Source organism: Bison bison, unplaced genomic scaffold (genome assembly GCF_000754665.1).
Source record: "Bison bison bison isolate TAMUID 2011002044 unplaced genomic scaffold, Bison_UMD1.0 scf7180017863646, whole genome shotgun sequence".
NCBI lineage: Eukaryota > Metazoa > Chordata > Mammalia > Artiodactyla > Bovidae > Bison > Bison bison.
In genome coordinates, this window is record NW_011494218.1 from 627,418 (window position 1) to 650,626 (window position 23,209).

At 39.9% G+C, this 23,209-nt stretch overlaps 1 protein-coding gene across 1 annotated transcript in view; it reads left to right on the forward strand.

The window, feature by feature from the left end:
• Positions 1-23,209, forward strand: part of FGF12 (fibroblast growth factor 12) — a 604,298-nt gene that overhangs the window by 147,726 nt on the left and 433,363 nt on the right. The window lies entirely within an intron of this gene.

Here is a 23,209-nt window from a genome sequence, read left to right on the forward strand (position 1 = left end):
CCGGGAGATGGTGATGGACAGGGAGGCCTGGCGTGCTGCGATTCATGGGGTCACAGAGAGTCGGACACGACTGAGTGACTGATCTGATCTGATATATATATATATATATATATACACATACATACACACACACTATATAATTAAATTAAATTAGTATATAATACACACACACACACACACACACGCACATATATAATCATGCATCCTCAGTCGCTTCAGTTGTGTCTGACTCTTTGTGACCCCGTGGACTGTAGCCAACCAGGCTCCTCTGTCCATGGGGATTCTCCAGGCAAGAATACTGGAGTGGGTTGCCATACCCTCCTCCAAGGGATCTTCCCGACCTGGGAGTCTTCCCGATCTTTATATATATAAAGAGTTTAAAGCAGTTCCTGGCACACTGTAATTGCTATGACTATATGGTGAGTGCCTTTATTATTACCTGTTATTAATCTGATATAACACAGGTAACCAGAGTCTTATTTTCTTTTTTAGACAAATGTACTAAAAAGATATTTTGTTTTCGTAGACCATGACTGTTCTTCATGAGGTGAATGCACAGTGTTGCTATTTTCAAATATACTTTGTCTCCCCTCACCTCCGGTAACTCATTTTATCAGACCTTACTCTCTGCCTGCACCTTCTTTCAGAACCAAACATATTTACCTACATGTACCACTTGTCATGGAAAAAGAAACGTTTTTTTTAAAAATTAAAGCATATCTTTAGGGATTTACCTAACCACCCCACACTAGGATTTTAAGATTTTTTGAATACGGCATGTTATTCAACCTACAACTACAATTCAGGTACCTACTATTTGCCAGTACTGTGCATGTCACTGTGAGGTTAGAAAGATGAATAAATCAGTTATTGTTAGAGAGATTAAAATTCAGTGGGGTTAGATCTATGTTAGATCATTTGATAAGCTTCAGTCGCTTCCTCCATATTCCTTTAGTCTTGGTCTGTCTCCATTTACAATTCCTAGTTTTTAAATGAGTCCCTCTATGCCATATGGCAACATTTCCTCTTCCTTTGTTCTCTGTCTCAGCTTTTTTTTTTAATTTATTAAAGTCTGTTCCAGCTTCATCTCTTTGGCATTGCCAAAAGGCACGTAGTTCTCCAGGTAAATCTGTCAGGATTGTGTTCCACTTTGTGAACAATACCCTTTGTGAGGATTTTGCTGCTGGAGTTGAAATCAACAGGACAGTGGGCCAAATATTTAGGAAATCGTGCACAATGACTGTTAGAACTATTTTTTCCCTTAAAAACATAGTTCCTTTTCCTGCACTAAGAACAGCAGTGTATGTCCACAGTTCAAATAAAATATAAAATAGAATAAAGAAACAAACAAACAAAAAAAGACACTTACAGTCTTAACACCAGAAAGATCCTGGCTACCATTCATATTCGGGTAAATTCTTTCTCTTGCTGTGTCACCTAACAGATTTGGGACTAAACCGTTGTTCTTTTCTGCCTTTCAAGCCTGTTATTAAAATGTGAGCACTTTCCCCATGTCATTAACTGCTCTTAAAGGCTCCATCTGATGCATTTTATTATGATTTAATTAATCATTCTCTTTTTATAAGCAGAGGCCATAGTACTCAAATAATACATCGACCTGGTTTCCCCTCGGTACCTTATAAAATGTTACTCTTTGAGTCACAAAGTACTTCCTTATCACATATTCTTCTCCAATCAGTCTCTCTTCTTAAACATTTGAATATTACATAAAATGTACAAGACTTAGGGTCAGCTGTTCTAATGCTGAGTGTGTTGTGTGGTATTCAGCAAGTCGCCTCCTCTGATTTACCTTCAGGTCTCTCATCTGTGACATGGAGTAGCGTCCCCTTCCTTGGTTACAATGCAGTTGCTCTGCAGATGAAATGAGATGGTGAATATGAAATTGTTTTACAAATTAGAAAACTAGGGATTCTTCTTTCCCTGCACTCGACTTCTGTAACCCAAACCCAAAGGCAACAGTGATTCTTTTTCTTTTCTCCTTTTTAGCAGAGAAAGGCTGCATTAAGGTGCTGAGAAAGAGCATTATTCAACTACCTGAACTCCCAAAGGATTTATTAATGTTTAACCTCAACTCACCCCTTCCCACAGTGACCTGATTTATCTGACTATTTAAAACTAAGGTTACTCAGATGGTGAAAGTACAATCTCAAATGTCCATTAGGAAGAGCAAATCTATTGATGAAAGAAAACCTTAGTTATTTCTTTTCAGTGACCTTCCTTATCCTTATCATAAATATAACCTTATAGTATTAACAATATTATTAACATAATGATTATAATGTATTAAGTACCTACAAAGTGGCATCTAGGTGCTTCATATAGCAGTTTAAATCTTAACAGTCCTGCAAATTATATGTTGGAGTGTAAAGTCTATCATTAGGCCAAATCAGTTAGAAAAGAAATCTAGACAAGATCTTAACTATGTGCTGTGCTAAGTCACTTCAGTCGTTTCCAACTCTTTGTGACCTTGTGGGCCGTAGCTCACCAGGCTCCTCTGTCCATGGGATTCTCCAGGTAAGGGTACTAGAATGGGTTGCCATGCCATCCTCCAGGGGATCTTCCCTACCCAGGGATTGAAACCTGCATCTCTTATGTCTCCTGCATTGGCAGGCAGGTTCTTTATCCGGGAAGTCTCTATCTTAACTGTAAGTGTTAGTTCTCAGTTGTGTCTGACACTTTGTGACTCATGGACTGTAGCCCACCAGGCTCCTCTGTCCATGGGATTTTCCAGGCAAGAATACTGGAGTGGGTTACCATTTCCTCCTCCAGGGGATCTTCCCAACCCAGGGACAGAACCCACATCTCCTGTGTCTCCTGCATTGCAGGTGGATTCTTTACCTATTGAGACATCGGGGAAGCCATGTATCTTAACTATATCAGTCTTAATTAGTAAGGAAGTAGGCTTAAGAGGAGATACCAAAGACGAGTCTAATGACCAAGAAACAAAAGAAAATGGAAAAACAAATTCTCCAACATAGGCGCCCTCTAGTGGCAAGCAGAGAGCAAGAGACTTCAGATCCCTCCATGTGTCTGCTCCAGCCCTTCTCCCATTGGGCTGCGAGTATTGGCTAAGGGAACATTGACACATAAGGGAACAAAGGTTCGTCTAGTCAAGGCTATGGTTTTTCCTGTGGTCATGAATGGAGGTGAGAGTTGGACTGTGAAGAAGGCTGAGCGCCGAAGAATTGATGCTTTTGAACTGAGGTGTTGGAGAAGACTCTTGAGAATCCCTTGGACTGCAAGGAGATCCAACCAGTCCATTCTGAAGGAGATCAGCCCTGGGTGTTCTTTGGAAGGAATGATGCTAAAGCTGAAACTCCAGTACTTTGGCCACCTCATGCGAAAAGTTGACTCATTGGAAAAGACTCTGATGCTGGGAGGGATTGGGGACAAGAGGAGAAGGGGATGACAGAGGATGAGATGGCTGGATGGCATCACTGACTCGATGGACATGAGTCCTAGTGAACTCCGAGAGTTGGTGATGGACAGGGAGGCCTGGCATGCTGTGATTCATCGGGTCGCAAAGAGCTGGACACGACTGAGCGACTGATCTGAAGGGAACATCCTCCATCCCAAAATTGAGTGCAGCAGGCCAGAGCCAACATCTTGATCACTTTTTTACATTAAATTTTTAAAGCTCTGTAAAGGTATAATTGATATATTTTAAATGATGCAAGTTTTGACATGAACCCATCCCAGCAATAAAATAAATGAATGTAACAATCATACCCCCATTCCCGTTTGAACTTCTTCACCTCTTTGCCTCCAGCCCACCCCTAGGTAATCACTGTCTGCTTTCTGTCATTATTGCTTAGCTCACTTTTCTAGAATTTCATGCAAATGATATAATACAGAAAGTACTTTCTGTGTGTGTTTGTGTGTAGCTTGTTTCACTCAAGATAATTATTTTCAAATTTTAAGTATGTCTTATATATCAATTGTTGTTGTTTCGTTGCCAAGTTAGTGTCTGACTCTTGAAATCCCATGATTCTTCTGTGCATAGGATTTTCCAGGCAAGAATACTGGAGTGGGTTGCCATTTCCTCTTCCAGGGGATCTTCCCAACCCAGGGATTGAACCTGTGTCTCTTGTGTCTCCTGCATTGGCAGGTGGATTATTTACCACTAGAACCACCTGGCAAGTCCAAAATATGTATTATTTACATATAAAGACTTATTAGAAGGAAGTGGCTCATGTCATGATGGAGGCTGACAAGTCTAAAATCTATACAACTAATGTCTCAGTTCAAGTCCAAAGACTAGAAGTTCCTGTAGTACAAGAAGGGCCAGAGTTTCAGTTCAAAAGATGTCTGACAGAACTCTCTTACTGTCAGTGGGATGATGGGTGTTTTATTCTCCTCTGGCCTTCAACTGACTGGATGAGGACCAGCCACACTGGACAGGACAATCTGCTTTCCTCAGTCTACCAACTGAAACGTTAACCTCATCCAGAAACATCCTCACAGAATACCCAAATAATATTTGAACAAATATCTGGGAACCCTGTAACCCAGTCAAGTTGACACATAAAATTAACTATCACAGGTATATTGATTATGCTTTTTTTTTCTGTTAAACTGCACAAGTAACCACCATCACCCCTCTTCCCCAAATTCTGCTTAAGGCCAGTCCAAAGTATGTTCCATAAGCACTTGGGAATGAGAACCCTTTCCTAAAATAAATGAGCATCTTCCCCAAATCACCTTCTTACATGTGACCACTGAATGTAGAATGAAACTCTTTAGTATAGACCTTTGTTTATCACTCAGACCTGGGCTGATCCAAGTATCAAAAAAATCTTTGAAAACGCTGTTTCTTTGTTCCTAGAGCTATACATCATCATCCTTCCCTCCCACACTCTTTTTCTTCTTCTAAAATGTATTAAGTATCTGTTCTCTGTAAGGGCTTCCCAGGTGGTACTAGTAGTAAAAAGTCTGCCTGCTAACTTGGGACACGTAGTTGACGCAGGTTTGACCCGTGGGTCGGGAAGATCCCCTGGAGCAGGGCAGGGCAAACCACTCCAATATTGTTGCCTGGAAAATCCCCATGGACAGAGGAGCCTGGTGGGCTATAGTCCATAGGGTTGCACAGAGTTGGACCCGACTGAAGCAACTTAGTACAGCATAGCACATTCTGTGTAAAGTAATACAACTATTAAATGATCCTTATTTTTTCTCTGTAGGCTTTTAAAGTGTTTTATAAAGTGTCATTTTGCTTTCAGTGATTCCCCCTGGATTTTTTATTATGTGTAAAAAATTGAAATTATTGTTGTGAATCGCTGTGTTGAGCTATGGTGTTCTTTTACAGCTCTTACTAAGACTGTCTTGTAGAGAATTTCTAAAGTAATCAAGAGGTCAATTTGTAGCATTATGTTTCTACCTATTTAGACTGAAAGAATGGTGTTCATTGGTGTAAAATTTTAGCAAAGAATCCTTGAGTTTCAATACAGAGGTTGAAATACCATAAGCTTGTATAGAATGCAAGATGTGTACTTATTTGGATTTTGTTGAGCATTGTAAAACTTGTCACTCTTACATGCTGCATTTTCCTTTATTATGTCCTTATGATGAGTTCTAGCACTGGTTTTCTCTCCTAAATCAACTGGAAACTCATCAGCACCATTAATAACAAAAAGTATACAGAAATTGCATCTGTCTGTGATCATGGTGGATTTTCCAGCTAGAAGAGTTTCTCAAAAGGGCTTCCTGAAGATCACCTGGGCACTCAAGGCAGAGAATTTAATCAAGGGTTGAAGACCAAGAATTATTTAGAGAAGATTGTTAGATACATGATCTGGGAGGAAGGAAGACAGAAAAGAGCTCATATTCTGCAATGCAAACATCTCTTTCAAGAAGAAAGGAAAACTAAAGGAGAAGAAAAATAGGAGCCACATTTATTAATAACTTCCATTTGGGATCTAGATTACTATCAATATATGTGAGGGTTCTGAAGAGTCTCAGTTTCCTTACTCATCCTCATTATTTTTGTTACATACAAAAATACATTACATTTGTTCCATAAATTATCTATCATATTCTAGGCATTGTGGATAACTCAGTGTATAAGAAAGATTGTAAAGACCAGTAAGGACATTACAACAGAATGTAAAGAAAATAATAGTACTAAGGAACACGGGGGTCCAGAGAGAGTTCTGAGGAGGGAGATGACCCGTGGATGGAAGCGCTCCAGGAAGACCGCTGTGGGGCGTGGGCAGGGGACGCGATAGCTTGAACCAGGTTGAGGAGGGTGGAGCCCTGGGGCTGCTGTTAAGAAGGGTAGTGACCTGGCCTTGGGTGAGGGCGAAGAAGCGACTCGGGTTGGCTGATGTCGAAGAACTAATGCGGGATCGCGCAGGAACTGAGCTGCTGCCCTTGTGGAGCAACCCCGGAACAGGGAGCAGATTCGGAGCAGAATCAGGATGTGACAGATTTTTAATAAGGCCCCGAGAGCCCCACCGAGATGTCTACGCTCTAACACGGTGGCTACTGAAAGCTGTCGCCTTCTTGGCTGCGAAGCCGAAGTCCGGAGCGCGTCGCAGGGACCCGCGCAGTCCGGTCCCGCGGTGTCTCCGCCTGTTGATGCCGCGCGGCCCGCGGGCTCGGATGCTCGGCGCTCTGCCCTGGCAGCGATCCCAGAGCCGCATGAGTCAGTTTTGCGCTGAACCTCGGCATAATGGAGGAAGGTGCTATTTTGGGATAACAGGCATATGATCAGCTCTTTTTTTGGGCAGATCTCACAGGCCGCGATGTTTGCAAAAAGAGTGACTTTCCCGAATGCCTCGCTTTCTGCTTCAGCACAGAAAACAGTTTCACGTAGTCATTGTTGCCGCTTCTGCAGAAAGGGTTTCGCATTGACATTGACAGCCCATTGTGTTAACAACAGCAATAGCTCAGAGCAGTTTAACGAAAGATATTTATGTGTGGCTAATAAGTTACATTCCTTTTTTTCCCCCTTCCCATGGTGAAAGGAAAGCGGAGCCTAATCTGGAAGGTGTGGACAGGCTCTGAAGCATGGAAGCTTAATGGAATCAGGGAACCCTAAATAAATAGAGCTCCCCGACTGCCCCCCTCCCCTTTCCATTACTAAGTCCTTTGCTTTTCTAGCTTTCCCCCATGCCAAAAAAGTGAGCCTAGGAAGGGATGTGTTAGTATTACAACTAGTTTATGTTCCTTTTCTTACACATATTCTTACTAAACTTACAGTAAATATATATTCTTTGGTAATAAGCCAAAACGGATAAAAAATATTTCATAAAAAACAAAAATTGTGTGTGTGTATGTGTGGCTTGGTTTCTAGGACTGTGAAGTTTGGGTACCTTCATCCTGTTCGGTGTAGACAATATGCATTCATTGGATCTTATTTCCAGATGTTGCCCACTCTAGTGTGTTTTCTGTTTCATAAATTTAGCCAACTGTAGTCAGGAAAATCTTTTGGATTCTGCCTTGAATTAAGTGGAGAGATCAAAGGTGACTACAATGAACTTTCTACCCTCCAGACATTTTAAACCTCTGTATTCCAGACTGGTTGCTCCATCGTACATTATTTTTTTCTTGTTTCTTTTTCTTTTTTTCCCTCTCCTGGTAATTTCATCAGTCATATGATTTGGACTATCACTTTTGCATTTTTTTTTGCCCAAATATTTACCTATAACTAAAACCTTTTAAAATAAATTTAAGATGCATATGCCTAAGTGTCTGCTGGAGCTCTTCACTTGAATTGTCATAGGAATCTCAAATTCAACATGTTCAGATTTGAATCACTTACATAAGTCCCTATCCCCACTGAAAACAGAAACAAGCACCACTGGCCTGATGCTTGACTTAATCCCTGTCCTGTTAAATGGCACTTCTGTTCTCCTAGTTGTGCAAGCCAGGACCCAACTCATCATGTTTGTCCCTCCTTCCCTTTTCATTATTCTTTTTATTCTATTCACCCTTTATTTTCATCATCACATATTTATTAAAACCTCTCTACTCTGACTCTTAGTGGCCTTTGGATCTGCTGCCCCCTTACAGTTCCCAGAATAGGCACTGTCCGAAGGCTGTCATAACAATTGGAGTGGAACTCACATCTTCAGTTTTGTCCCTCATCTGTCACTGTTTCCAGATGTATTTCTAAAATACACATAGGATGTGTGTTCTCCCTGTTCAGTTCAGTTCAGTTCAGTCGCTCAGTCGTGTTCGACTCTTTGCGACCCCATGAATAGCAGCACGCCAGGCCTCCCTGTCCATTACCATCTCCCGGAGTTCATTCAAACTCATGTCCATCGAGTCAGTGATGCCATCCAGCCATCTCATCCTCTGTCGTCCCCTTTTCCTCCTGCCCCCAATCCCTCCCAGCATCAGAGTCTTTTCCAATGAGTCAACTCTTCGCATGAGGTGGCCAAAGTACTGGAGTTTCAGCTTTAGCATCATTCCTTCCAAAGAACACCCAGGACTGATCTCCTTTAGAATGGACTGGTTGGATCTCCTTGCAGTCCAAGGGACTCTCAAGAGTTCTCCAACACCACAGTTCAAAAGCATCAATTCTTCGGCGCTCAGCTTTCTTCACAGTCCAACTCTCACATCCATACATGACCACTGGAAAAACCATAGCCTTGTTACAACCTTTCAATAACCTCCCCATTACTATTGGGATGAAGTCCAAATCATTTGGACATGGCATATGTATTTCCCAGTAAAGAAAAGTGTGAAGTCTGAAGTCAGACCCATCTGAGTTCAAGTTCTGCTTCTGCCAGTTGCCAGCTGTGTGACCTTGAGTAACTTCTCTGTTTCTGTCTCCACATTTGTGAAATGAGAATAATAGTAGCTACCTGTAGTAAGCTGCTTCTGTTTCCCAGTACCTGCTTCTCTTATAATTCTGGATGTTACATTTCTTTCTTTTCTGAAGTTAGGTGTGCTGAAGTGACCTGCAGAACCTGGAAAAAAAAAAAGCAGAAGTGGTGTGTGTTACCTCCGTGTAGAGGCATTCAGTTCCTGGGATCAGACTCTCCAGCCCACTTTTTCCTTTGGCAAATGTGAGGACACGTGTTGATATGAAGGTGCTATGAGAATTAAGGAGACTGAATGCTGAGCCAACACTTAGGAGGCAGCTGCCCTGGATAATGAACCAGATTCCAACAGATTATGTGTGGGTGATAAATAAACAGTCACTGGATGAAGCAACTGAAATTTAGGAGTTATCCCAGCGCAGCTAAACCTAAACAGACATAAGATCTGTAGCTTTAAGAATTGTATCATGTTTGAAGGCATTCGGCATGGTGTTTGATGTGAAGCATGTGCTCACTGATGGTAGCAGTGATCACGGCTCTTTTTCCAGACAATATCCTTTCCCTTTTCCCTTTAGCATACTTTTTTTGCGAATGCACCTATCCACTTGCCCTTTCACATCTTAGCATCTTTAGACATTGTGATTACTCTGTATGTACTATTTTCTATGATCTTTCTTAACTGATGAAATGTATTCAACACTCAAGAATCAACTTAAGTGCCTCCCTCAACAGGGACTTTCCTCATCCCTGAGCCCACCCATAGCCCAGAGTGGTCACTTGGATTTCTCTGCTCACATATACAGAGGACCTCTCCTTAACACTTTCATCCTTGACTGCAGGAATTCCATTGCATATCTGTCTCTCTTCCTGGACTGTGGGGTTCCTGAGAGAAGTATTCCTCCTTGCTCATCTCTATAGTCTGAGTACCTAGAGCCAGATCTGCCACAAAGTAGATATTTAGTAAAATGTAAGACAAAAGACCTTCCAAAGCTAACACAGGAAGGAAGGTATTCCACCACAATGTGACAAGTGATTGGCATAAGGTACAAAGACTCTTGTTTTTCTGAAGCCCACTGTGTTCTTTTTCTCTCAAACTCAGCATCCTTTTGACTTTGTGACCACTAGCTGGTCTAACTTTCCTATTTTACAGATGAGGAGACTGAGCCCAAGGAGAGGACAAAGTGGCACAGACTCAGGAGTAGAAATCACATGATGTTGCTCTGTAACAGCTAAACATGAGGAAGTGAAACCGTTGGGTGTCCTTTCAGGGGTTACGAAGAGGTCTGGTACCATAATCCTTTATGTCTCAGGGATGAAAAGAATTCAGCAAGAGGTAAAGTGATGGATAAGAAGTGATTTGTTATTTAATAGAATAAGATGCTTGTGAGGCTTACAAGTGGGTGAGAGATGTCGCAACCCAAGAAGTTAACTGACTACAGTTTTATAATCAAAGTAAAAGTGAGAAGGGAGTGAAGAACTTTGTCTTTCCTGAGTAGACATCATGCTTCCATCATCAGCTCCCCCTCCAGGTTGAGCAGGGAAGTTTTCTTGTCCCTACATGGTCAAGCCAGGTCCACAAATGATCATTTTTTTAATGTGTGCAGAGAACATGTCCTAGGGATCATTAACTTACTGAGCTCACTGAGCAGGAGGTAGGTCTCACGCCACCATTGTTTTGTGTTTGGGGCATGTCTTATGCTTCTGTTGCATGGCTTTGTGTTAAGCAAGCCTGCTTGGTTTTGTGGTTATGCACAACCGCTGTCGTGAGTAATCACGATCCCCGAGTGGGATTATCTATCTAGCCACCTACTTTGTCCCTTTACTCTGTCCCAATCAGAAGGGTCAGGGGTCCTCTAACATGTAGGTTTGTGAACCCCACCATGGGCGGGGAGAGGTGAAGTCTTGACAGCATGGTAGTGGACTGAATGGTGAATGGTGACTCCGCTCCCCCTGCCAAAGCTATGCCTAAGTCCTAACCCCTGGTACCTGAGGATGGGGCTTTATTTGGATCAAAAGGATCTTTGCAAATATAATTAAAGATCTCCAGGTGAGACAGCCTGGATGATCCAGGTGAGTCCTCAGTCCAGTGACAAGTGTCCTGAGAAGCACACAGAGAGGGAGGCACATAGAGGAGAAGACCTAGCAAGGACAGGGGCCGGGAGCTGGAGGGACGGAAGGTTCTCCCCCAGAACCTTTGGAGGAAGCGCAGCCCTGCAGACACCTTGATTCTGAACTTGTTGTTTTATGCCACCAAGTTAGTGGTGTTATAGCAGCCCTAGGAAAAATATGTGACTAGTATTTGAAGGATAACTCTGTCCCTTCCATCCTGGCGTATTTCTTTGCAATTTTGCTTCCTCGTAATTGCCTTTGAGAAAAATTTTACTGCTGTTATAAAAAATAAAGAAATCCCTTTCACTTTTCTTCTTTTTTTCTTTCTTCCCTCCAAATTCCTTGCAGATCTCAGTGCCTTAAAATATTCTCAGTTCTACTGAAAATCTTAGATTTTTTTTTCTCTCTGAAGTTGTGGGTATAGGATGACCCTTCATGTTCTCTGTCCTTTGGAGCACATCTTAATAGAAACAGTGATAAAGTTCAGAGCTTTGACTCACCTCTGAGTCTCTGAAATGACTTAAGTATGTGGGATAAAACTTTTTCTCCAAGGAGGTCATGATCATTGACCTGTAAATTTCACAATGTGGCTCAGAGGATCAGATGAGAGACATTGTTGGTAGGAGTTTTGTAAATTATGAAGTGCTATATAGAGGCAATGACTATATAGCTGTTGTAGCTGTTGATAAATACGCACCAAATACGTACATGCAAAATATATGAAAGCTGAGAGTATTTAATACAAAGCGCCCTCTAGGATGACTTGGCAGGCTGCCTTTATGCTATACTTTGCTGCCATCTGGTGGCCTTCCTGGTAATTGTGTCATTGGTTTGTATGCCCAATTTTAGCAATGGACTTTCTAACTATAACCTTTCCAAGATTTTTGTTAAAAAATAAAGTGATGGAAACTATACCTCTGAAATTGTCTAATGTATTTCTGTGCTCTTATTTGACAGAATCTATGAGGAGTAATTTTGGAAATATAATTTGAAAAATTATGGCAGTTAAATCTGGAGATTTAAAGACAGACTAGTTAGAGACATCAGACATTATTGGGGCGTTCAGAGAGATGAAAGCACTGATCCCATCCTGTTGTTAGTATTCCAACATTTCCTGCATATAAAGTAATTGTTCAACTATCCCTGGGTTCCTCACAGGCTGGCAGTCATCATGTCTTGTTAGCTCCTTTTATACAGTATCACTTTCATTTACTCAGTAATCTTCAGCACCATGGCTAGTGTGTATTTCTGGCCCTTGTTACTTCCTGTCTGGACCATTTCAATAAGGATATGGTCTTCTTCAAGAATTAGAGATACCAAAGGAACATTTCATGCAAAGATGGGCGCAATAAAAGACAGAAACAGTATGGAACTAACAGAAACAGAAGATATTAAGAAGAGGTGGCAAGAATACACAGAAGAACTGTACAAAAAAGATCTCAATGACCCAGATAACCATGATGGTGTGATCACTCACCTAGAGCCAGACATCCTGGAGTGTGAAGTTAAGTGGGCCTTCAAGTAGCACCACTACAAACAAAGCTAGTGGAGGTGATGGAATTCCAGCTAAGCTATTTCAAATCCTAAAAGATGATGCTGTGAAAGTGCTGCATTCTATTTGCCAGCAAATTTGGAAAACTCAACAGTGGCCACAGGACTGGAAAATGTCAGTTTTCATTACAATCCCAAAGAAAGGCAATGCCAAAGAATGTTCAAACTACCACACAGTTGCACTCATCTCACACACTAGCAAAGTAATGCTCAAAATCCTCCAAGCCAGGTTTCAGTAGTATGTGAACTGAGAAAATCCAGATTTTCAAGCTGGATTTAGAAAAGGCAGAGGAACCAGAGATCAAATAGCCAACATCTGTTGGATCATAGAAAAAGCAAGAAAATTCCAGAAAAACATCTACTCCTTCATTAACTATGCTAAAGCCTCTGTGTGGATCACAACAAACTGTAGAAAATTCTTCAAGAGATGGGAATATCAGATCACCTTACCTGCCTCCTGAGAAATCTGTACACAGGTCAAGAAGAAACAGTTAGAACCAGACATGGAACAACAGACTGGTTCCAAACTGGGAAAGGAGTATGTCAAGGCTGTATATTGTCACCCTGCTTACTTAACTTATATGCAGAGTATGTCACGTGAAATTCCGGGCTTAATGAAGAACAAGCTGGATTCAAGATTGCCAGGAGAAATACCCATAACCTCAGATATGCGAATGACACCACCCATATGGCAGAAAGCAAAGAGGAACTAAAGAGCCTCCTGATGAAAGTGAAAGAGTGAAAAAGCTGGCCTAAAACTCAACATTCAAAAAACTAAGATCATGGCATCTGGTCCCATCACTTCATGGAAAATAGATGGGGAAACAATGGAAACTGTGAGAGATTTTATTTTCTTGGGCTCCAAAATCACTGCAGTTGGTGACTGCAGCCATGAAATTAAAAGACATCTACTCCTTGAAAGAAAAGCTATGACCAACCTAGACAACATATTAAAAAGCAGAGATATTACTTTGCTGAGAAAGGTCCATCTAGTCAAAGCTATGGTTTTTCCAGTAGTCATGTATGGATGTGAGAGTTGGACAATAAAGAAAGTTGAGCACTGAAGGATTGATGGTTTTGAACTGTGGTATTGGAGAAGACTCTTGAGAGTCCTTTGGACTGCAAGGAGATCAAACCAATTAATCCTAAAGGAAATCAGTCCTGAATATTCATTAGAAGAACTGATGCTAAAGCTGAAGATCCAATACTTTGTCCACCTGATGGAAAAACTGACTCATTGGAGAAGACCCTGATGCTGGGTAAGACTGAAGGCAGGAGGAGAATAAGACCTCAGAGGATGAGATGGTTGGATAGCATCACCAACATGATGGACATGAGTTTGAGCAATCTCCAGGAGTTGGTGATGGACAGGGAAGCATGGCATGCTGTAGTCCATGGGGTCACAATGAGTTGGATGTGACAGAGCGACTGAACTAAACTGAACTGATGGCCTTCTTATCTCTATAACCTCTTCTTTTCCTTTCACGGTGCACACAGTGCTAGATGACGTTTTGTGAAGCACTATAGAAGCAATCTTGCCTGGAAAATCCCATGGACGGAGGAGCCTGGTAGGCTGCAGTCCATGGGGTCGCTAAGAGTTAGATATGACTGAGCGACTTCACTTTCACTTTTCCCTTTCATGCATTAGAGAAGGAAATGGCAACCCACTCCAGTGTTCTTGCCTGGAGAATCCCAGGGACGGGGGAGCCTGGTGGGCTGCCGTCTATGGGGTCGCACAGAGTTGGACACGACTGAAGTGACTTAGCAGCAGCAGCATAGAAGCAATACTGAATAGTGTTTAAGAATAAGATATGGAACCAAACAGCTAGAGTTTGAATCCTGGCTCCATTAGTTTGGCTCAAAAGAGATACCTGGGGCAAGTTACTTAATCCTCCATATTTCAATTTCCTTATCTGCATAATGACAATACCAGTGGCACCTACTTCACGTATTTGTGATAAAGATTAGATAAACTAATCCATATCACAGTGCCTAGTATTTAGTTGGTGTTCAGTTAATATTTGCTATTATTATTCTCTACTATAGTGTGAATTCCTCAAATGCAAGACCATCTTTGATTTGTTGTTGCATTTTTTTTAATTCATAATGCTTTTTCATTGTAGTCATTTGATAATATTTTTGTGTAAACAGGTGAAGAAGCACTAAACTGTTGATGGTGCATTCAGGTCATGTCTTGGAACTCTCATTACATCATCAAAATGTTCCTAAGGCTATACTATGATTTTTTTAAATACAAAAAATTTTCAAATTTGTATATTTACGGTTAATAAATAGTAATATTTATTGAGCATTTAATATGTGAAAAACTCTGTTCAAAATGATTCCTATGGAAACTTTAATATCTACAGCAGCTTGAGATCAGTGGTATCATTAGCATTTTCATTTTATACAGAAGAAACAAAGACATAGGAAAGTCCCACAGCAGGTAAGAAGATGAGACCTGTGTAGAATCAGTGCGGTTTGTCTCAAGTTGACATTTTTAAGTGTTGTGGTTGTTGTTCAGTCACTAAATTGTGTCGGACTCTTTGCAACCCCATGGACTGCAGTACACCAGGCTCCTCTGTCCTCCACTGTCTTCTGGAGTTTGCTCAGATTCATGACCATTGAGTCAGTGATGATATCTTAAGTGACCTCTGTGCTATAAATACATTCTTTACTGTCTGGTCTCAATTCTGAGATGTTGTTTCTGGGCATCAAAATACAGAAAACTTCAAAAGTTCCAAACCCAGTGAAATGCAGACTTCCAAGCTCACCTATGTATCACCGGCTGTTGATGATGGCAGCAGCCCTTCTGTCACCGGTGCTCTATGTGACAATGAACTGTGATCACCAGTTCCGGGTGCATTTGTGGTGTGAGTGTGGAGATGGTCTGGAGGCCACAGGGGCCAAGCATTTTTTTAAGCTTGTTGTAGTAAGTAAAACAAAGATTCTGTTCTGTTCCAGTAGTGTATCGTCTGACATACCACAAACCACCTGCTGCTCCAGGGGCTGGCTTGCGTTGAAAAGTCTTACTGAGAAGATAGGGTCTCTGAAGTGCAAAGTGGACCTGGAAATGTATTCCCTGAGGCAGGCAGAGAAGCCAGAGCTTTTGGATGTTCTAGAAAGACCATACATAGTCTAGTTTTCAGACTCGGTCCCATTGTCCTGTTTTTTTACCCATGGGTACATATTTTTATGGTACATTCATTCTTCCACCCTATAAATAATTATTATGAGTTCTCTAAATTCAAGTTACGTTAAAGTGACATAGAGATTGTGCCTTTTCCAAGTGTTCCTCAAGGGGAATATAATCTCTCTAATACATCTTACTGCACATATTTCTCTCTTTTATTCATTCATTGCAAGTTTACTTAAAACTACATGTGTTCACCTACTCTACAGAAAATGGTGCCAGGTGCCATCAGAGATGGCAAGTATGTTACAGATGTTTAAAAAGTAGATACAAATAAAACCTAGGAATCATTTTTTCTTTTGTGATGGAATAAAAATGGATCACATTTTTATCCCTCATTCCTCATCTTTCTGGTGATTTTCTAACTCTTAAGTTAGACACCCAGACACCTCAAACTCTTAAGTCACTGCTTGTGCAGAATTAGTTCAATTTGTATATCATGAGTTTTCATCCATTTTTGCTAGTCATTGGTCACTTCCTCAGTCCTTCACTTTATTTGAGTATCATGACATGAGACTGATGTGACCTTGCACTTCCTAGCCTTCAAAACTCTAAGGAGTAAATTTCTGTTTTTTTTTTTTTTTTGAGCTACCTTATTTTTTGTAGCAGCCCAGTCAACTAAGACAGACTCCATTCTCTTCTTATTTTTCACATCTTTTCTGTACTTTTGGACCATATCCTCACTTCTCTTTGGAGATACGATCTTAATCCAAAAAAATTATCTTCTTAAAAAAAACTTCTTCCTATAAAACTAACTGATATTATTCTCCGCTATATACAGAAAATTTGAACTTAAAAAAAACAAAACAGGTAAAATCACCCATTAATGACAAAAGCACATATCTTGTTATAAACTATTCTTAAACTTGAGATGAATTCTTTTAATCCTTATACCAATTCTATGATGTGGGTACTCTTATGATCCCCATTTCGTCAGAAAAGAAAACTGAGGAATAGAGAAGTTATAATTTTAAACCAGGCAATCTGGCCCCAACGTCTATCTGTGCTTTAACTATTAAAATATACTACCTTTCTCTATACCTGTCTATTGATAATAGCAGAGTTAAATATTGAATAATTATATAGTTTCTCTCTTTAAGACACCAATGGTATATACTTGTTAATAAACCACCACCTAAATCCTTTATTTGGATATAATTGTATTCACATATTTAAACTCTCCAAGTCCCAATCAAGATATCATCCTAAAACATACCATTCTTCCTCTTTGGATTTAGCTTGATTTTTCCTCTTTAATAAGTAATCAGAATTGAAATTAACCTGGCTTTCCTCCTGGGATTCCCAGGTGGCACCAGTGGTAAAGAACCCACCTGGCAATGCAGGAGACATAAGAGACCTACCAGTTTGATACCCAGGTCGGAAAGATCCCCTGGAGAAGGAATGGCAACCCACTCCAGTATTCTTGTCTAGATATTCCCATGGGAAGAGGAGCCTGGCAAGATACAGTCCATGGGGTTGCAAAGAGTTGGACGTGATTGAAGTGACTTTAGCATAGCAATGGCTCTCCTCGGTCTGGTCTCCAATATCAAACTATTGCCAGCAGTAGGAAGCATGTCAGAAGAAAGATAGGATTGTGTATGCAAAACTGTAATTGTGTGGGCAAGTGATGAATGTGTGAGTTGTGAGTGTAGGGGGATAAAGAGTGGAAAAGTTGGCTTAAAACTCAGCATTCAGAAAACTAAGATCATGGCATCTGGTCCCACCCCTTCACGGCTAATAGATGGGGAAACAGTGGAAACAGTGACATACTTTATTGTGGGGGGCTCCAAAATCACTGCAGATGGTGACTGCAGCCATGAAATTAAAAGACACTTGCTCCTTGGAAATTAAAAGACACTTGCTCCTCAAAAATTATGACCAACCTAGACAGCTTATTAAAAACAGAGACATTACTTTGCCAACAAAGGTCTGTCTAGTCAAAGCTATGGTTTTTCCAGTAGTCATGTATGGATGTGAGAGTTGGACTATAAAGAAAGCTGAGTGCCGAAGAATTGATGCATTTGAACTGTGGTGCTGGAGAAGACCCTTGAGAGTCCCTTGGACAGCAAGGAGATCCAACTAGTCCATCCTAAAAGAAATCAGTCCTGAATATTCATTAGAAGGATTGATGCTGAAGCTGAAACTCTAATACTTTGGCCACCTGATGTGAAGAACTGACTCATTTGAAAAACTGACTCATTTGATGCTGGAAAAGATTGGAGGAGGGAGGAGAAGGGGATGACAGAGGATGAGATGGTTGAATGGCATCACTGACTCAATGGACATGGGTTTGGGTATACTCTAGGAGTTGGTGATGGACAGAGAGGACTGGCGTGCTGCAGTCCATGGGGTCGCAAAAAGTCGGACAGGACTGAGGGACTGAACTGTACTGAAATGCCTAATCCTAGTCATACAACGTTAAGATGAGAGGGACCTTAAAGTTTGGGGTGTCTACCATTGTATTGTACACATATACCATAATTTATCCATTTTTATTAGACATTTGGATTATTTCCAGTTTTTTGTTATTTTGAATAAAGCTAATAGAAATACTCATGTACAAGTATTTTATCCTATGTTTTCACTTCTTTTGTGTAAAAACCCAGGAGTGAAAGTGTTGGGACACAGTGTAGGTATATTTTTAACTTTATAATGAACTGCCAAACTTTCCAATCTGATGCTGTTGTAAGTGATTTTTAGAAATGTTATTTTCCAGTCATTGTTAACACAGTACACTCTCAAAATATGAGAGTTCCAGTTGGTCCACCTCCTCACCAGTTATAGTGTTCTCAGCTTTTAAAAAATGAAGTAGCATGGCATCATCATTTTGATTTGCATTTATCTGATGACTAATAATGTTGCAAACCTTTTAATTTGCTTGATGGTCCTTTGTATATCTTCTTTTTTGAAATGACTGTTCACATATTTTGCTTATTTTTAAATTTGTTTGTCTTTCTCTTGTTTTATAGAATATAGGTATATATGTTGCATAAAGATATATATATATATATAGATATATTTGGAGAGAGGGGGGGATTGATTAGACATAGGATTATTATCACCCAAAGTTTCCTTTTGTCCCCAAATTTGTATATAGGTTAGTCATTGTATACTAGGTCATTCCCCATTCTCTCCTTTCCCCCATCCCTGGCAACCACAAATCCTTCTGTTTCTATAGATTTGCCTACTGGGTATATTATAGAATCATATAATATCTGTTTTTACTGGCTACTTTGACTTAGCATGTTTTCAGGGTTTATCAATGATGTAGCATGAAGCAGCACTTCATTCCTTTTTGTGGCTAAATATTCCACTGAATGAATATACTACATTTAGTTTATCCGTTCATTTTTAAAATTGTTTGTTTTAGACTGGATTATCAGGGCTTCCCTGGTGGCTCAGACAGTAAAGAATTTGCCTACAGTGTGGACCCATGTTCAATCCCTGGGTCAGGAAGATTCCCTGGAGAAGGGAATGGCAACCCGCTCCCGTACTCTTGCCTGAAGAAACCTATGGACAGAGGAGTCTAGTAGGCTACAGTCCATAGGACTGCAAAAGGTCGAACATGACTGAAGTGACTTAGTACACACACATGTATGTTTGATTTGCTAGAATTTTATTAATGATTATTTGATACCAATGTCTATGAGGATATTTATTTGTATTTTCTTTCTATTAATAGCTTTGTCAGTTTGGGCTAAGTTTTCTTTCCTCCTTTAATTTATAAAAGTTTATTTAAGATTAGTATTTCCCCTTCCTTAATGTTTGAATAGTTCAGCAATAAAACCAGCTGGGCCTGCAGCTCTCTCTGTGAGAAGGATTTTGTTTACAAATTTAAAATTCATCAGACACAGAATTCTACACATTTTCTTTTTCTGTCAATTTAAAATTTATACTTTTCAAGAAATTCATGATTTTTTCCTCTTTTGAATATCCTGGCATGAGGATGTTCGTAACAGTCTCTTTTTGTGCATGCTATATGCATATGAAATTTGTGGTAGTGGTTTATCTGCTTCGTTGTGGTAGGCAGGTTTTAACAATTTTAGTAGTTACTCCAAAAAAGCTTTTGGCTTTGTTAATTTTCTACATTGTTTGTTTTATATTTCATTGGTTTCTGTTCTTTATTTTTCCTTTCTTTGATTTATTTGGGTTTAATTTGCTCTACTTTTATATCTTCCTGAGATTAAATCTGAGATTATTGAATTGAATATGTTCTTCTTTTCTAACATGAGAATTTAAAACTTATTTATTTCTAAGACCTGCTTAAGCTGCATCACACAGATATATTGGGCTTTATTTTCATTTATGTTTTCAAATATTTCCCTTGTGGTTTCTCTTTTGCTTGGGTTATTTATAGGTGTGCTACTAAATTTTTGGAAGATAATTTGTCGGTTTTACAAAACCAAACATACTCTTACCATGTGAATCATACTCCTTGATATTTACCCAAATAAACTGAAAACACATCAACACAAAAACTTGCACATGTTTATCATTTTTTGTAGTGCACTTCCTGCAAGTAACAAATTTTCTCAGCCTGTATTTATCAAAAAAGTATTTATTTTATCCTCATTTTGTATTGTTTCTATAAGGTATAGAATTCTGAGCTGAAAATTGTTTTAAAATTTCAACATTTTCAAGTTGCTTTTAGAAGATTTTCTAGCCTCTATTATTTTCTGATGAGAAGTCAGATCATTCTTATTATTTTCCTGTATGTAATATTTTTATTATTTTATGGCTGCTTTTCAGACTTTCTTATCATTGTTTTCAGCAGTTTGATTATAGAATACCTGGTTGAAATTTTGTTTCTCATTACATGGCTTAGGGTTGGATATGTAGGTATGGATGTGCAGAATGACTTTTAAAACAAATTTGGAATTTTCACATTTTTTTTTCTGTTCCCTTCTCTCTCTCTTTTTCTCTCTGTGCCTCTCCCCCGCTCCTCCCCCGTCCCCCCCGCCACTCTCTCCCTCCCTCTGTTTCTCTCTCTCTTTCTCTTCTTCTCTCCACCTTCTAGGAACTTAGATTACATTTATTTGGATTACCTGAACTACCAAGACTCTGTTCTTTTTAAATTCTGTCTTCAGAATTGGTTAATTTTTATTTATATGTCTTCAGTGTATTGATTTTTCTTTTGCAGTGTCCAATCTACTACAGTCTACCCCATAAATGTACCTGAGTACAGTACTTTTCAGTTCTAGAATTTAACTGAAAAATTTTTTAAAACTTATTTATGATCATACATATAGTAGTTGTTTCAAAGTGCTTGTCTTCTAACTTTTAACATCTTTGTCATCTTAGGATCTGTTTGTATTAACTTCTTTGACTTTTGATTGTGAGCTCCATTTTTCCCTGCTTCTTTCCAGGGCTAGAATATTTGTAAGTATTCTAGATGATGATGAATGGTATTTGTAGAGAACATACAGTATGCTGTTTTTCTTTGAAGAAGTCTCCTTTTATTCTGGCAAGTGGTTCAACTACTGGTAGTTTCTCTTGATTTTATTAAAATTGGTTTTATGCTTTGTTTCTGTTTTTGTCCTTAGTCTTTGGGGTGGCTCTTACTGGAGGATATGACCTTTACTGCTTGGCTTGATCTTTTTGGCCTCTCAATTCTATGTCCAAGTTGCTCTGCAAGGCTTTTCCACTTGGATGGATTAGTATTTGGACATCTCTGAGCACTGATTACTGTCTTGTTCCCTCCATGCAGATAGAACCCAGGACTTAGCACTGCAGCAGCTGCTCTCTGAGGGCTTCACAGAGTCTTCACCTGCATATGAGTAGTCCCTATTTTGGCCAAGGATTTGAAGACAGTCTCTTAGAGGTTTCCTTGATTCCCTTGTTCCAGGCAGCTACCTCTTTTTAATACTCAGTCCCACAAATTCAAGCTTCTTCATCCACCCCAAACTCTGAGTTGTGGCTCCTTATCTCAGTGAAATTGATATTCTTCTCCATTCAGGCTCTGGTTTCCATTCTAGCTCTAGAAAATTGCCTCAGATGAAAAGCTAGAATTAATGTGGAGTTCACTTCATATTTTCCCCTTCTATCAGGGATCAAATTTCTGTATTGTTACCCAGCACCAAGAAATAGTTTCCTAATAGATTTTGTTCAGATTTGTAGTTGCACATGTAATTAAAGTAAGTCTGATACTAGTTACTTTGCCGTGGCTAGTAACAGAAGTTCTGCAGCTTTATTTGTTCTGTTTTTATTTAATATGACATACACAATCCATTCTTGGCTGTTATGGTTCCAAACCTAAGTGAGTCTAAATCTCACAGTTACATGCATTTCACATGCTAGTAAAGTTATGCTCAAAATCCTTCAAGCTAGGCTTCAGATGTACATGAACCAAGAATTCCAGATGTACAAGCTGAGTTTAGAAAAAGCAGAGGAACCAGAGAGCAAATTGCTACCATTCACTGGATCATAGAGAAAGCAAGGGAATTCCAGAAAAACATCTACTTCTCTTTCATTGACTACTTGAAAGCCTTTGACTGTGTGGATCACAAAAAATTGGAAAATTCTTCAAGAGATGGGAATACCAGACCACATTACCTATCTCCTGAGAAATCTGCACGCGGGTCAAGAAGCAACAGTTAGAACCGAACATCGAACAACAGACTAGTTCAAAACTGGGAAAGGAATATGACAAGACTGTATATTGTCTTCCTGTTTCTTTAGCTTATGTATAGAGTACATCATGCGAAATGCCAGGCTGGATGACTCACAAGCTGGAATCAAGATTGCTGGGAGAAGTATCAGCAACCTCAGATATGCAGATGATACCACTCTAATGGCAGAAAGAGAAGGGTAACTAAAGAGCCTCTTGATGATGGTGAAAGAGGAGAGTGAAAAGCCGGCTTAAAACTCAACATTCAAGAAACTAAGATCATGGCATCTGGTCCCATTACTTCATGACAAATAAAAGGGGAAAAAGGGGAAGCAGTGACAGATTTTATTTTCTTAAGCTCCAAAATCACTGTGGATGCTGACTGCAGCCATGAAATTAAAAGACGCTTACTCCTTGCAAGGAGAGCTATGACAAACCTAGATAGCGTATTAAAAAGCAGAGACATTATTTGCTGACAAAGGTCCACCTAGTCAAAGCTATGGTTTTTCCAGTAGTCATGTATGGATGTGAGAGTTGGATCATAAAGAAAGCTGAGTGCCAAAGAATTGATGCTTTCGAATTGTGGTGCTGGAGAACACTTTGAGAATCCCTTGGACTGCAGAGAGATCAAACCAGTCAGTCCTAAAGGAAATCAACACTGAACATTCATTGGAAGGACTGATGCTGAAGCCGAAGCTCTGATATTTTGACCACGTGAAGCAAAAAGTGGACTCATTGGAAAAGACCCTGATGCTGGGAAAGGCAAAAGAAGACAGTGGCAGAGGATGAGATGGCTAGATAGCATCACCAACTCAATGGACATGAATGTGAGCAAACTCCAGGAGGGAAATAGTGAAGAACAGGGAAGCCTGGCATGCTGCAGTCCATGGGCTCGCAAAGAGGCAGACATGACTTAGCTACTTGGACAAAAACAACAAAGGGAGAAGAAGTTAAATTCAG